Here is a 17,345-nt window from a genome sequence, read left to right as displayed (position 1 = left end):
TTCACTGAGACTCACGTCCATCAGGTCAGTGATGCCATCCAGCCATCTCATCCTCTGTCGTCCCCATCTCCTCTTGCCCCCAATCCCTCCCAGCATCAGAGTCTTTTCCAATGAGTCAACTCTTCGCATGAGGTGGCCAAAGTACTGGAGTTTCAGCTTTAGCATCATTCCTTCCAAAGAAATCCCAGGGCTGATCTCCTTCAGAATGGACTGGTTGGATCTCCTTGCAGTCCAAGGGACTCTCAAGAGTCTTCTCCAACCACCGCCGCTGCCAAGTCGCTTCAGTCGTGTCTGACTCTGTGCAACCCCACGGACTGCATCCTACCAGGCTTCTCCATCCATGGGATTCTCCAGGCAAGAACACTGGAGTGGGTTGCCATTTCCTTCTCCAATGCATAAAAGTGGAAAGTGAAAGTGAAGTCACTCAGTCGTGTCTGACTCTTAGGGACCCCATGGACTGCAGCCTACTGGCTCCTCCATCGATTTGCCAGGCAAGAGTACTGGAGTGGGGTGCCAGTTGCTTCTCCCGTCTTCTCTAACACCACAGTTCAAAAGCATCAATTCTTCGGCTCTCAGCCTTCTTCACAGTCCAACTCTCACACCCATGATTGTGTGCATGTCTGACTCTTCGCAACCCCACAGATTATAGTCCACCAGGCTCCTCTATCTGTGGAATTTCCCAGGCAAGAATACTAGAGTGGGTTGCCATTTCCTACTCCAGGGGATCTTCCTGACCCAGGGATCAAACCTATGTTTCCTGCATTGGCAGGATTCTTTACCACTGACCTACCTGGGAAGTCCACAAACTTGCATAGTTTTACTTAAAGCTTCTTCCTGCAGGGCCTGGGGAATGGGTAATATTTATTGGCATATTCAGAGAGAGGATCCACCAGCTGGGCTTGAAGTCCCAATGCACCCTCCATTATGACTGCGTTATCTATGGAAACCCCCACAATGATGCCACGCCAATCCTGACCAGCTGACTAGTCAGTCACCTCCCCTCAACTACCCCACAGTGCACATGGCCTGAACCGAGAGCATCTACTTGCCAGCCACTGTACTTTACACTCTGACATTCACATTGTCATCCTGGGAGCTCACAACCGTGAGAGACTTCTGGAGCAGGAAGGCCTGGTTATTCCTTTCTTATGGGTAAGTTCATAAATCTGATTAATGATAGGATTTGAGAGCAAACCCAGGGCTTCTCAAGGCTTGCCCAGGCTGCGGTCTGTGGCCACTGCTTTCCATTTTCCTCCATATTCTGGATAATCACTTAGTGTCTTGGGGTTCAATAAATTGATACCCAAACCACAGAAATCTCCCAAGCACTGCAGAGATTCTAGATGGAGGTGATCAGAGAAGGTTTCCTCTGCATCTTTCCGCTGCAGAAGGGCCAGGTTCGCAAACACGAAAGCCGCCTGGTCACTCAGGGTCCCACACTCCGGAGACTACCGTGTCTGCTTTACTGCTCATTTGGTACTCTCCTGACGTTCTTAATCACTTTTAAACAAAGGACCACACATTTGCCTTCTGGTCAGAGCCCTGTAAATTATGTCACCAGTCCCATCTGCAGTCAAGATGCAGAGGGCTTTAACATACATTTGCGACTTGGAGAGATAATATAACCCCTTTCTTTAACTGGCTAATCTAACCCCAGGCATTTATTATAATTCAATGTCTTACCAGCATATTTAAAAAAAAATATCTTGTAATGGAGCATAGTTGATTAACAGTGCTGTGTTCATTTTAGGTGTATAGCAAAGTGAGTCAGTTATACATACATATGATCAGCTTTACCTTCACTAAAACCATGTCTGTTTCTTTAACCACCTAACCAATAAAGCTAACCAAAAGGAAGAGGTTTTTTGCAGGTGCCATATGTAAAATATCACAGCATCCTAGGCTATCTTATCGTGTGCCATACGGTCATAGCACCCTTCACCCCATGAGGACACCTGACAACTCCTCTCCATGCCCTCTTCCGCCTCCATCCTGAGTCCTTCCAGAGTGGCTCTCTACCCACTCCACCATACTGCCATCCCTCAAAATCTCCTCCAACTCATTTTGGCACGCTGGTTCTTTCCCTCATCTCCCATGGCTCATCTGTGTTTATTAAATATTATTTGGCACATAATGAGCTCTTCAAAACAAGAGGTTTGGATTGCAAGGGATGGGCGGTGGGCTTGCAAGCCTGCAGGAACGAGGCTGCACTGCCCTTACCTCCCTGTCTCTCCCCCACCACACCAACACTGTAACACAGACCCGGGCATCACTGTGTTGAGAAAAGAAAGCAATAGACTCAGGGAAAGCTTTGGAAACGGCCTGGTAACTTACTTAGCCTTAAAAGCTTGGATTCTAAAGGAGTCTGGAATGGAGGCTGTTGAATCCACGTTCTTCTTTACCAAGCATATCTGTTCCCTGGCCCTACACTCAGGACTTCCGCCGAGAAGGTTCTCTCATGGACCAGATCCGATGGCACCCCAAGCTCAACGTCACTGGTCCTCCACAGTCCCTGGTTTAAAAAAGTGAAATAACCATTTGGAGGGCACACTTCTCCAGCCAGGGCTTCTGCTGGCCTCACATCATTTAATAAGCCCAATTTCTGATATCGTGGCATTTTTATAGAACCTACACGGAAGGAGAGTGGATTTCTGACTGAGAATCCCCAAGGCACAGGGTGATTTCTTTTTCCAACCTCAGATACCATACTCTCCCATTCTCAGGCTTTGACAATGACAGTCACATGCCTGTCAATAGCGCTTTCTAGTTTCCAAGACAATTTTCCAATCCAGCATCCTCTATGACCTCCTCAGCTTCTCCGAGAGATCAGAGGGACCAATGTTATCCCCATTGTACAGAAGAGACAGTTCGAGTCTCAAGCTGAGCTAGCAGCAACCTCAGCACGTGTGTGGCAGCACGTTAGAAGCTGTAACCTGGCTTCTGTTTAAAGGTCAAGTTCTCATTGCAAAGCATGAGCGATGAAATCTTTTTCCTTAGATGATGGGAACATTGGCAGCTGCTTCCTAGTTTCCCCTAACTTTGGGCACGAGCCTGCCTTGGATGAGGCCATGCATTCTCTGAACGACACCGAGGTTGTGAAAGGCGTGATGGCGAGGTGAGACAATTCACCGAAAGGAGAGCGGACTTTTTAAGGCTGGAGTAAAAGAGGCCGGAGAGGGAGGCGGGGCGTGGAAGAGCCAAGAGAGGCCCTGATTGAAAAGAAAAGGGGGAAATTATCCCAATTCTAGCACTGCTGGAAAATGGGAAAGTTATTGCTGCACAAAGACCCTCTTGAAGCGCCTGCCTTCCAAAATTTCTACTGCACTCTCTGCAGTTACTTGTGTATGGCAGAAGTAGCATCTTTGTATTATATGAACAGTCTGCTTCATAATCAAATACCATCTGTCGCTACATCTGAACTTGTTTTCAACATCTGTGCATTCTGGTCTTAACAAAGCTTTAAAAACTAATTCAAAAACTTTCACAGATCACTGACTAAATATGTACATTGACCATCTTTCCACGTTGGTTGTGCGGTGTTTCATCCATAGGTGCTTCCCTCTGCCTGGGCAGAGTGACGACGTATACACTTGGAGGCTTTATTAAGCTTATTTCCTAATGGTCTTGGGTAGCCAAGTGCAAGAGGGGGACACTTGCTTCTGCACCAAGAGGACCCATCGTATTCTTTCTTGGTGCCAACATGGTCCCTTTCTGCCAATGAGAAACCTGTAAGTTGATCAGCTACCATACCCCAATTACTCAAAATGACACTACAGATAAAATGGCAACCAAGGGGAGAATCAACTGCATGGCTTCTACGCGGCTAAAGTGTGTTTGAACAAATGGTGAAGTAAAACCGTGAGAGCTCTCGGGAGGATAAGGACGCTGTTACTTTGCACATGCTTCAGAAATGTGAAGTACATCTTTACAGAACTTTCGGCCAACCCCCTGGCAGATGTTGACCAGTTTTGCTTATGTATACATCAGTTGCAGAACACTAAAACAGAGATTGGAAATTTTAATTTAGTCAAGGCAGTTGGGCTAAAATGATGGCTTTTGTTGAAGCCATTAAATAGAGCTGCCTAATGAAGTACAGTGCAGGGCTGGCAAACAGAGCCGTGATAGGAGGCAATGGCTTTCTAGCAGGAGAGAGGGAAGGCAGCGGCCGATCGGGCCTCAGAGCGCAGGCAGCAGGGCATCCTCGGACAGAGGAAGGTGTGGGGAGTCAGGACAGAGGGGAAGAGGGGCTGGAGCCATGAGCAGAGGGGTGTCTGTCCACAACACTGACCCTGGTGGAGTCTTATCAGCACATGCGTGTGTCTGTGTATGCGTGTGTGTGTGTGTGTGTGTGCGCGCCTGTGTGTATGTAAGGAGGCAAGACAGTTTTCTCTGGGAAAGCGTAAGTTCCAGCTGCCCGTTTGCAAGGGGCCAGGAGGGAAGCGTGGTGTAGTGAGCAGGTGCACAGCCCCTTGAAGGTGGTTTGGGTGAGTTTGAATCAGGGAGATGGAAGGGTGGTGGCAAGTTGTGAGGCTGGGGAGCTCGTGGGAGGGGTGGGAGGCTGCCGGGTTAATGAGTCTGGGGATTGATTCTGCTGCTTCAGTACACTTGCCCTTCCCATGGCTGCCTGACCGCAAGGAGCTATTAGGTGTGCCCGGGCGATTCTTCCTTTCCCACTCAGGGTCAGGAGAGGCAGAGCAAAGATGACCTCGGGATTGATAGAAACCCACTTTAGCGCAGTGGGGCTGATGGATCACTGTTTAGAGAATTGGACATTGACTTCTTCCACAGTGGTGAATGCATTAAAAGCACTGGGCTCTGTTTAGTTGCTCAGTCATGTCCAACTCTTTGTGACCCTATGGGCTGTAGCCCACCAGGCTCCTCTGTCCATGGGGATTCTCCAGGCAAGAGTACAGGAGTGGGCTGCCGTGCCCTCCTCCAGGGGATCTTCCCAACCCAGAGTGCTCTCACATTGCAGGTGGATTCTTTACCATTTGGTAGGCTGTGTTTATTTTTTTCTTGTTTTAGTGGGAATTTTTGCTATGTGATCACTTAATACTCTAGTAGTCATGAATATTTTAAAAGAACAAACAATACTATATTAAGTGAAGACAACTATTATTATTAAATATAATTATATTCAGTATGTAAAGAAGTGAAATTTTCTTCAGTAAAAAACAATTTTTGGCCAGGTATTACAAGAAATAGAGGGAGAAACAGTCTTTGTTCCCCTTGTAGGGAACAGCATGAAATAGAAGTGTACTTTCATCAAACAAGTTCTATTTTAAAAACCACCAGAGGAACTAGTTGATAATTGTTTCAAATATTGCCTGAGATTAAGCAGTGTATTTTCCTTCAAGCTGGCTCAGATATATAGACATGGCCCTATACACACAACCAACCAGCAAACAAAAACACATACACACAAAAACATGTTATTGCTGTTTAGTGTTTTGAATGTGTCTATCCTGCTGTTGGATATCTGCCAGAAAGAGGATCAGACTCCTAATTCTTCAGGTGAAGTTAGCAAAAGCTCAAGATTAAGCCCTGAAAGTTCTGTGTTCCAGAACATCTTCCCACTCTTTCTGGAGTGAGGAGCCTGCTCTGACCCGAGCATTCTGCAATGTTAACTCTTTACACAGGTGATGCTTAATGGACATGGTGAGCATTCTGACACGTACTGTTAGCTCCAATTAATTTTAAATCTTTCATAATTATAGAATCTATTAATCCCACCCACTAAAATATGCAAAAGTCAGTTCTATTGGGTTAAGGAATATTCGCGTTCCACTCAGGTAAATATTGAAATCAGTTTTGTTTTGTTTTGTTTTAAATACGTATTTACTGACAGCCTGAGGGAACAACCAAGAGAGTTCTGACTGGGACATGGAAACCAGCATGGAATTCAATATTTCCTAAAATATTTCTATTCCAGCCCACAAGAGTAGATCCTTCCCTCCCCACCCCACAGGTGATTGCAATTTGTCTGTAATATTACCTCCACTGCTTCAGTTAAATATCCAGATTCATCTCCAAAGGAACACATTTCCAGGAGGCAGGGAGAAGGGGAAAGAAGGAGAATTCCAATGAGATGCTGCATATATTTTGTATGTGCTAAAGAGAGAGCAGCAGATGCAATTTTGAAAGCCAAATTATTTGGAAAGGGGTGAGAAGAAAAATCAGAACCCAGTTGACATTGCTGATCACCCTGATGTACAGTTTCCAGTTCATTTCTTTTTCCTAGGATGTAGTGTCAGTAAATGGCACTGCTCTTAACGGTCTGCCAGTATTACTGTGAGAACTCTCCATCCTTTCTGCTGGGGCTTTGCTATAACTTGGCAATTTGTAAGCACATTGGGCTGAAGCGTGGAATACACATTGTCAGTCCAGATGCAATTTTCTGTTGCAATTACCAAAAATGAAATCAAAGAAGCTGCTTGGGATTTTAGCTGATGAGGACCTTAGTGGAAAAGGAATGTCTGTGCTGCTCTTTTCTTACTCCATGTTTTTTAGTCCTTGATTTTGTTCGGATTTATTTGGGGCTATCCTCGTCTTAGAAAAACTAAAGTTTAAACACTTCTGTTAAAATCAAGGTCGCTTCCATTACAGAATACATCTTTGCGATGGCAAAAATGTGGTTTAAATATGGTTTTCGCTACTAGAAGGTGAGGGCAGCATGTGTATGCTCTGCCCGGGGCTAAGATCATTAGCTCCCTCTCAGCCACTGCAAAGCTCTTTCCATTGCTCTGCTGTTTTCCCCCAAGTTTCATGGGATTCTCTGAGCGCCCTACATTTTAGTCTGTGTTGATTCACTGGGGGACAGGGACCACATCTAAGCAAACCACTGTGTACAAGGTCTCATTATGTAACCCCTTTGTACACATCAACATGTAACTCTTGAATGAACAGTAATATTTAACAACTGACTTGGATTTCTCAACCGAATCCTACAATTTCTATGACCTTGTAGATTGGAAGACACACAATTCATAAAAAGTATGTATTGACTGCAATACGAAAGGAGGGACCACTGGAACCATCAGTAGCTTAGTGAAGACTCATGGATTTAGAGAAGGAAAAATGTTCATGACTTCAATGATGTAGACCATGCCATAGAAATGGCGTTGGTCTTCAAAGATAAAACTCTGGCTTAATGGCTAAGTCGGTTTTTCTCAAACTAAGGATGAAAAACTCCAGGAAATGAATAGAAACTGACTTCCGAGGGAGCAGCATGTAGTGATTATTGGCTGGAAGAACTAGGGGCCCCCAAAAAATGGGCTGTGAGATGAGATCGGGCTCACTCCCACCAGAGCTCCCCCAAGTCGAAAGCCACCATATTCACCAGTGTGCCGTCTGCTTAAGACAAACAATCAGGGTCCTGCTTGAATCCCAGGAAACCTTCAGGGTCACAAAGACCCTTCCATCAGGGACATACCCAGTTTTTTATTGTTTCACCATCTTCTCTTTTCTCTGTTCTGTTCTTCCAAAACAGAAAAGAAGAAAGGAAAAGGAAAGCAGAAGATGGAGGGAAAAAACAAAGGGAGAGAGCAAAGAAGGGAAGGAAAAGAAAGAAAATCCGGGAACTCTTGTACATACTCAGGGGCTTCCATTTGCTTTCTGATTTCAAAGACGGCTCCTCCCATCACCTTGTTCTCTGACGTGCTGAGCTGTGAGGCATTTGAGGCGTAACAGAAAGAAAAACCTTGGCCCTGCTGACAAGACACACCACAGCATCTGGGGTGCTCCTCAGAGACCCGTGGTCAGGCTAACCTGGCCTCAATTTGCTGAGCTTGCAGAACCTAGAGGATGAGGTCACATTTGGCCATGACTATAAATAGATATCAGTGACAGCTAAAACCAAAAGGGAGCTTTGCCTCTGATTTTTTAACAGGCTGATAACTCTGAACAAAGGCATTGGTCATCCATCATTATCTAGAAATCTTAAGAAGAGCAAAACAATCTGGAAAGTAATATTTGTCCCCTTCTTTCTTTTGCTTCTCTAGGCTTTCCTAGTGGCTCAGACAGTAAAGAACCCACCTGTGATGCAGGAGACCTAGGTTGAATCCCTGGGTCGGGAAGATCCCCTGGAGGAGGGCATGCCAACCCACTCCAGTCTTCTTGCCTAGGGAATTCCCCATGGACAGAAAATCCCCATGCAACCTGGCAGGCTGCAGTCCACGGGGTAGCGAAGAGTCAGACATGACTGAGCGACTAAGCACAGCACAACGCAGCAAAGTCCTTTGGTCTGAGAAAGATAGCCCTTGGATTCAAATACCAAGATGAGGAAGGATTCTGAGGAATTCCCCCTTGCCTGGGATTCCCTAAGAAAAAGTATCCAACCATTCTCTTCCAGCAAATGGAATCCCGACCCATTTTGAAGCTGCCCAATGACTGTATCACAGAAGCAACTTTAAATAATACACTATCGATTCACAGTGAGACCTAACATGGCAGTCTGCAGCAAACCCCTCCTCCTGCCGTCGGCGTTACTTATATGTCACATAACTCATTGTCTCCTGAGAGCCCACCCTTGGCTACCAACTTAGCAGAGCTGAGCAAGAGTAAAATAGCCTCCCTCGTTTCCAACCACAGCCTGTAAGAACCGGGGTCCAGCCATCTGCAGCACCTGTTTGTAGACAACTCAGTGGAGGTATTTGTCTTCCTAATCACAAAGAGAATTCACACAGGGAGGCAAGGTTCTTCCATTTTATGGAGTGGCGGGACGGGCTGCCTGGGAGCCAGCCTTCCACTTCCCAGAAGCACAAGCTGCTGCTGCTCTCTGAGCCTCTGAAGCCCCTTGCATCCGAACAGCAGGGTCAGCATGCTTTGGCGAGAAAACAGGAGCCCCAGCCCTGGGTTCTAACATTAATAACAGGATCCGAGCAAAGTCTGTTCAGTCAGAAAATGCAAGTAAAACTCTAAAAAAACTGCCAACTGGCCCAGGGAAACATGTCATCTTTCAGACTATGCATAGCATCAGTGTTTTTCTTTCCACTAATTTAGCACTCTGCCCCATCTCCCCTGCCACCTCACCCCCCATCCGCCACTACCTCCGCCATCCCCTCTCCACAGCTCTGTCATTTGAGAAGCCCCGTCTTCACTTTTCTTTGTATTTAATTTTTCATATCATTCGCAGGACATATCACATATTTGTTGTGATGTATTCAATACCCATCCCTCCTCTGACTTTGGAAAAGGCTATCACCTTCCCCTCCTGCTCTGGGACAATCTGCCAAGTCCGCAGTTTGTGATTTTTGTCGTAATCCATGTGCTGAAACAGTCAGGAGAGACTGTCTCGAGATACTTCAGGTCCCCAAAGCTGCCTTCCACCCTCTCTCTGCCCGCTCAGGTTTAATTCCAAGGAGGCAGCAGGGTAAGCCTGGGCTGAGCACCATGTGGTGTGACCTTGGTGAGAATAAGAAGCTCACTCTTTTCTTCTCATTATCCACTAGGAATGAAGATATTTGGATTTGCTAAAAATGTATAAAACTATATTTAAAATTTGCCCTAATATGCTGGGGATACAAATATAAGAAAATAAAATTCTGCCACTTGCTTTTATTAAAAAAAAAAGCATAACCACTTTTTATTGAAATACAGTTAATTTACAACATTGTGGTTGTTTCAGGTATACAGCAAAGTGACTCAGTCTATACATTCTTTTTCAGATTCTTTTCCATTATATGTTATCACAAGACATTGAATAGAGTTCCCTGTGCTATAAAGTAGGTCCTTGGTGGTTATCTCTTTTATATATAGTAGTGTGTGTATATGTTAATCCCAAACCCCTAATTTATCTCCATCACCCGCCCCACTAGCTCCTCTGATAATCATTTTTGTTTTCTATGTCTGCGTTTATTTCTGTTTGTAAATAAGCTCATTTATATCATTTTTTTTAAGATTCCATATATCATATGATGTTTGTCTGACTTACTTCATTTAACATGATCATCTCTAAGTCCATCCATGTGGCTTCAAATTATGCCATTTGCTTTTAGTCATGATGGGTATTGGCTCCATCTCCAAATGGCAAAATATTTATATTTAGAGTGAGTGAGAGAGGCAAAGACAGAGAGAGAAAGAGGGCAGGATGGAGAGACAGAGAAATGAGAAAGGAAAATGAACACTCAAAACTACTGAGGTAGGCCAGTTACCATTCTCAGTAAAAGATCTTAAAGAACCACATGGGAAGAGAAACCCATCATCCCGATGTCAGTACACATCGGCCATGTGCAAAGTTCTACTGGGGAAACCAAAAAGGATAAGACTCAGTCTGTCCCTTACGAAAGACCTAGGTGGTGCTCACTACAAGCCAGCATAGAAACTAGGGACCAAGACAAGACTTTTTTGTTACAGGTATCACCTTCTCCCTTGCTCCTTATTATAGAGGCACATGTTTTAGCCCTCTCACTGGAAGATAAACTCCTTGAAGGCAAAATCCATCATCACTTTAACCTAGATGGTAGGGACCAAGAGGAAATGGATTCCTAGTGAATTCAGATGAATGAATGGTCCCCTGGAATGGACAAGCTCATCAGGCAGGTCAAGTCACTCTCTGTGATCCTATGGAGGGGAGGTCAGGGGGAGAACACTCAGGAATTCCATCCACTATAGTTCCTGCATCCCTCTGTCAGCAGCTATAAAATGAATGACATCCACCTCCACCACCCCCGACACACAGTCCCCTCAGGGCTGTATACACAAAATAACACTTTGGGGCAAGGCAACACCATGATGGACAAACTCAAGTCTTCTGCATACAGTTGGGACTCCACATCTGCGGATTCCACATCTTCAGATTCCACCAGCTGGAAGGTTAAAAATATTTGGAAAAAAAATTCAGAAATTTCCAAAAAGCAAAACCTAACTTCCCATGCTGGCAACTATTTATATATCATTTACATTGTGTTTACAATGATTTACATAGTATTTACGTCATAGTAGGTGTTCCTAAAGGAGATCAGTCCTGGGTGTTCATGGGAAGGACTGATTTTGAAGCTGAAACTCTAATACTTTGGCCACCTGATGTGAAGAGCTGACTCATTTGAAAAGATCCTGATGCTAGGAAAGATTGAGGGCAGGAGGAGAAGGAGACGACAGAGGATGGGATGGTTGGATGGCATCACCAACTCAATGGATGTGGATTTGGGTGGACTCGGGAGTTGGTGATGGACAGGGAGGCCTGGCGTGCTGTGGTTCATGGGGTCGCAAAGAGTCAGACACGACTGAGCGACTCAACTGAACTATGATTTAAAGCATGTGCCTAGGCTGTGTGTTAGCACTACACCATTTGACATAAGGGACTTTGAGCATCCACAGATTTGGTATCCTCAGGGATCCTGGAACTAATCTTTCAAGGCTACCAGGGGACAACTACTCCCCAAACAGGTTTGCAATCCATTCTAAGCCTTTGACCTAAATGAATCTTTGCTGGGACTTGTATTCCTCAACCATGCTCCTTTCTGCCAAGTCGTTAGAAACAGAATCTCATTATCTCAAGACCTTCTTCTTCTTTTCCTGCTAAAAGTCACTTCATTTCTCCACACAGGGAATCCAAAAGTCAACCCCACTACTGACTCTGATCTTGGGCAGGCCACTCAGCCAGTCAGTGTCTCCATCTTCCCCTTTTCTAAAACGAGAGAAACACCGACCACCACTCCTACTTTTACGGCAGGAATTTGGGCCACTCAAAGGAGGCAAAATTATATGAATGCAGAGCAAAACTGTAAAATGTTTTCCAAATGCGATGTGCGACTCTTATCCCGGGCTGTCCCAGGATTTATTTTGTGAAATTGAGACTTTCCCTTGACTTTTGTGGGTCTTTGTTTTGCCCACCTATCAAGGCAGACATTTGCTTTGAGATCTTGAGCAAAAGATACTGTCGTACTACAAATTACCGTGATCTAATTAGGCCTCCCTCCATAAATCTGTCATTTGCAAGCCATTCAGGCCTGCTCAGCCCAGCCCTTGATTTAAACTGCTCCAGGAGTCTAGCTGAAGATGTGTCCAGGACAGAATCCAACACAATATTCTGGTCTCCTCCCACTGCTCCCTTGAGGATGGGTTGCTCACCAATTTTGGCCACAATCACAGTTATGTAGAAGAGAGATTCATTATAGTTTGGGCATAGATCTTAACCAGTGCCCATGCAACCTCGTGACAACATTATTTAGCATTCAGATTGGATGTGAGCTCTTATTGGGAAAAGAATATTGCGGAAGATTAGTGTTGCCTGGTCCTTGAAGCAAAGAGAGACAAATAGGAAAGAAGCATATTTTCTCTGTTGAATTGACAGGTGTGTGCAGCATTTCCTATATGATGGATACTTTGAAATGACATATAAAACAGAGCTATGGTTTAAAAAAAAAAAATTGCTGGTGCTGGCCAAATCAAATAATGTCCATTCCTGGTTGTTCTGGCTGAAGAAGATAAAAAAAGAGGTATGGAAAATTCAAAGCAACGGGTAATCTAAAACTCATTTATACTGGGTTTTAGAATGCGTGTTTATACTTATCTGATGATGGGTGTCGCAGAGGTTCTGGGAATCCTTCCGTACCAACGTAGCAATACCACTGTGTCCTCCCCCTGGAAAATCTGGGAAGCAGGAAAACTCCCCATTTTTCCTCTTCATGCCTCCTTCCCCACTACTGATATTTCAGCTTTGCTAACCTTGCCCCACCATCCACAAACACACCCCCACACTTCCACCTTAATATCTTTCCACACCTCATTCCAGGCTATTTGGGTTTCAAAGTAATGCTCTGTGTGCAAAGCAAACAGAAAAAGGTGGAATATCAACAAAGCTTTATTAAACAGCTAATGGGCTTCTACTCTGCAGGAACCAGTGAGCTAGGCTGGGAGAGCCCGACTCCGTGCACACACACAGCAGGATATGTCTCCCAGAGCTTCCTTTTCCAAGTCGGGACTGGGAAGGACACAGAATCATCAGGTAACAGATGAAGACAGCACGTGGGGACCACAGAGTTGAGGTAGGAGGGGTGGGGTCAGAGTCCCAGGAGATGAGCAGGTGATTTAGTCAGGGGCTGGGAGAGGAATGAGCACTTTGTGCAGCTGTGAAGGGGCAGGGGCGTGAGACGCCAGAGACCCTGGAAGTACTGACAGGGCCACACTGGACTTCAGCCCCGCATCCCTGGAGGGTTTTCGAGGCAGTCCTAAGTTTGAATCAGCAAGGGCCAACATGAAGATCGCAGTGTTTATCCGATGGATGAGGCGATCGAGGAGGAGGAGGAGGGCAGGAGAAACGAAGCAGAAGGATCAGAGGAAAGAAGAGGGAGAGGAATTAACCAATAAAGGGCCATTTTAGCGTCCCCCTTCACGGGGGCTCAGCTTAATGGGGGAGGCGAGCGCCCACACACATCAAGGAGAGTGCAGAACCAAGCTTTTGCAGCAGAGGCTCGCGGGAAGGAAAGTCTGAGGAAACGTGAGCAGGGGCCTGAAACCTTACTAAGGAAAGGGGTCAATGAGTGTTTTCAAAATAAAAAAGGCTGAGAAGAGAACAGTGAACGGGGGTGGCACCAGAGGTCAGCCGGCACATTCAAGGGTTTTATTGTCGCTATCAAAAAGATGCTTGGAAAGGAAAAGGAGGAAGGGAAAACGCTTTTAAGTTTTAAGTTCCTTTTTTCTTTCCTCAAAAAGAGGCATGTGAGCGATGGAGCTGAGGGTTATTTTCGTCTATTTTAGGAGATGATGCTGGTGTCATTGCACTCCAACCAGCCAGGGAGAGGAGATGTGAGTAACCGAGTCCAAGCCTGGATTTCTGAGGCTGAAACTGACAGCGATCTGTGCCCGGAAGCCAGGCACGACGGCAGCCAGGACGTGTGCAAGGGAGAGCTCGTGGCCCTCGGCCTCTGCAGGGACACAGCCGAGACGCAGGGTGAGCTGCCATTTTTATGGCTGTGCCCTTTAGGTCTCTCCAATTTCCAGGGGGGAAAAATTCTGGGGCCGGGGGGAGAAAAACAAAACAGCTCTTCCTGAAGGACCGCCCTGGACTCAATGCCAACCTGAGACAGCTGCTGATGGGGAACAACAACATCAAGGACCTACTGTCCCTTCCTGCCCCTCCTCCGCCGCCGCCACCCCTGAAAGAACTGTGAAAAGACCAAGAGTTGGTGGGCAGCCAACAAGAACTAAAGAACTTGCAGCTGGTAAAACCACCTGTGCCTTGTCAAATTCCAGCCAAAACAATCCCTTCCCCCAAGCCTCCCGTTCAAGAGAAGGGGAGAAAATCTGATAATAAGATGAGAATCAAGGGGGTGGAAAGTGAGTCGAGTGGCTCCAGACCAAGCCCTAAGCCAGTCGGGGAAGAGAATATTGGGAAGTTGTGCCAACGGAGGTAAAAAATTAGGCGCTGTGTTCTTGAGAGAGAAAGAGAGTAACAACTGTGAGATGGAGCTAGACGGGCCATGCTGAGAATCCAGCTCTCCCAATGGGCAGAGCTTTGCAGCATCAAGGCTGAGGTCTGGATCACTGAGGCAAATGGTGCAAGAAGAGGGGGCACAAGTTCAAATAAATACTTGGGAATATTCCAGAAAGGATCCCTCTGCCCTTTCCAACTGTAAAGTCAAAAAGCTATCTAGAGGTTTAATGCTCCCCAGGTGCATCCCTTCTGGGGCTTCCCTGATGGTTCAGTGGGTAAAGAATCCACCTGCAATGCAGGAGACACAGGAGATATAGTTCAATCCCTGGGTGGGGAAGATCCCCTGGAGAAGGAAATGGCAACCCATTCCAGTATTCTTGCCTGGAAAATCCCATGGACAGAGGAGCCTGGTGGGCTACAGTCCGTGGGGTCACGAAGAGTGAGACAAGACTGAGCATAAGGCACACGTGGAGGCATAAGTGACTTTGTTTATCTGTCCTCTTAATAAGACCATGTGCTCATGTACAGAAAGACTGAGAGTCACACCGCTTATCTGTCATGTTACATCTGCCTGAGAGATTTGTGTTCAGAAGGCCGAGGTCCCATAGCCTGGGTTTATAAACAGGGCATGAACAGCGGTAATATCTTTATTTGAGACATTTGAGGATCATGGAGAAACAACACATCTTCGAAGGAGACATGTTCTCAGATTCAGTCTCTAATGGGATTACCTCCTCTTTCAACTCCATTCTTTCCTTTCTTCCACTTGCTGTGAAGAAATGCTGCCGTAAGTTTGGTTATCATTCTTCTAGCAGAGGTGTTTTAAAGTAATCATCCATTCATTTGAAGTGCTAATAAATGCTGGTGCTAAAATTAGAAAGTTCTCCTTGTCCTTTGAAGATTAGCTGAATCTCTAACTAATGTTATCATTGGCCAGGTAATGTTGGCATGAACCTGAATTGAATTTTTGCTGGCATCCCCAGCTGAAATCCACATCACAGTTATAGCCATTAAAGATTAGTAGGTCATTCCCTGTGTTAAGACTTCATTTCCAAGGTATTTATTCATTTCACTGATGACTGCCACCCCTGCCTGGCTTTTTATTTGGAGTGTTCAAGAGAATGCCATGACCAGAAGGATAGTGAGAATAAATAAACCCATGGTCAGTGTCCATTGTAAACACCCAAAGCGTGTTCTATCATTTATCATGGTGCAATTGGTAAAAATGGAAAATAGGGTTTCTCTTTTTCCCATATTAAAATCTTCCATTTTATACACAAAAGTACATCGTCATTACAACAAACCCAAATAATGATCATTCAATAATAATAACTGAAATGGAGCAAATTTCAATAACATGTTTATAAAAAGCACAGTGTTTTTAATGGTAATAGTACTTTTGTGGTATTCCTGCAGAAAATATGTAACTTAAATTTAACTATGAGCAAACAAATCCAAATTAAAGGATTTTCTACAAAATAATTGATCTGTACTCTTCAAAAAATGTCAAGGTTAAGAAAGACACAGAAAGCCTGAGGACCTACTCTAGGATAAATGAGACCAAACAGTCATGATCACTAAAAGATAGCTATGAAGAAAGTCCTAGAAATTTGATAAAGACTGAATAGGGATTCTATAATAGTATAATTTTAATGTTTAATTTTCTGATTCATTTTAACATTTTACTATAGTTGTATAAGAAATATCTCAGTTCTTAGAAAATAACACTGAGGTATTAAGAGGTAAAGGGACTTTATATTTCTAACTTAACTTTCCAATGGTTCAGAAAGAAAAGACAATATGCATACATAGATGAACATAGAGAGAAAGAATGATAAAGCAAGGGAGTAAAATGGAAACAATTGGTTAATCTGAGCAAACCCCAGATTGCGTATGGGAGTTCCTTGGAATATTCTTACAACTTTCCCTTGTTTGGAATAATATTTTAAAAAGCAAAATTGTCTCCCATTTCCTGCCTTGGAGTTAACTATTTACATATTTACAGTTCAATGCATATTCTGTGGTATGCAGATTCTAAAATGTTTCCAAATGCACCCAACCTCCTGGTAGTCAAGTCCTTGCCTGATCCCCTCCCAGCTGTGTGTGGGCGGAAGCTAGTGACTTGTTTGTAAAGAATAGAATGCTGCAAAAGTGATGGATGTCACTTCTGAAATTCAGCTGGAAAGGTCTGCGATGTCCATCTTGCTCACACTCTCTCTGGTTCGACTCACTTGTTCACTCTCAGGAAAGTCGGCTGCCATGTTTCAAGTTGCCTTAAGGAGAGGTTCATCTGGCAACTAAGGGTGGTCTCCAGCCAACAGCTATTGAGGATCTGAGGCCCTCGATGCAACAGCAGACAAGGAACTCAATCGTGCCACCAACCCACAAGTCAACTTGGAAGCTGATCCTTTCTCAGTTGAACCTTAAGATAACTGCAGCCCTGGCCAACACCTGGACAGCAGCCTTTAGAGGTCCTGAACCAGAGGGCCCAGTTAAGCTGTACGAGGAATCCTGACCCACAGAAACTGTAAGATAATTGCTTCTCTAAGACACTAAGACTGGAGGAATTTTATTATGCAGAAATAAGCAATACTTTTGCCAACTTCTCATATATATATATTTTTTTTCCTTTCTTGTAGGTGAGGAGGTTATAGTATCATAGAGAATTTTTCATATTATCATGTAAAACATTGCTTCATTATTTTTAACATTCAGTGTTAACTGTCGTTCAGATTCAGCATTGCAAAGGAGCATTTGGCAGAGGGGGACAATGGGAGTTAAAATCTAGCCCGTGATCTATTCACCAAAGTGTGCTTCCCAGCATTTGCTTTATTTAACCAGAGGAGAGGGGTATTTTTTTCTTATTTACATAAATGCGCTCTCTGTGCTAGTGGAACCCTGTTAATGGCCGCATAATATTCCATGGTGTGGATATACTTTAATTTATTTAACCAACCTCATCTTGGTGGCC

General features: G+C 44.7%; 1 long non-coding RNA gene across 1 annotated transcript; it reads left to right on the top strand.

Moving 5' to 3' along the window:
• The first annotated feature begins 871 nt into the window (after positions 1-871).
• On the top strand, positions 872-13,911 carry LOC132342497 (uncharacterized). Its single transcript, XR_009490909.1, has 3 exons — positions 872-1,152; positions 12,836-12,946; positions 13,699-13,911. It is a non-coding gene; the product is annotated as an uncharacterized lncRNA (long non-coding RNA).
• Positions 13,912-17,345: the final 3,434 nt, after the last annotated feature.

This window comes from Bos taurus, chromosome 16 (genome assembly GCF_002263795.3).
Source record: "Bos taurus isolate L1 Dominette 01449 registration number 42190680 breed Hereford chromosome 16, ARS-UCD2.0, whole genome shotgun sequence".
In the NCBI taxonomy this organism is placed as follows: Eukaryota; Metazoa; Chordata; class Mammalia; order Artiodactyla; family Bovidae; genus Bos; species Bos taurus.
This window is presented reverse-complemented; position numbering and strand designations above follow the sequence as displayed.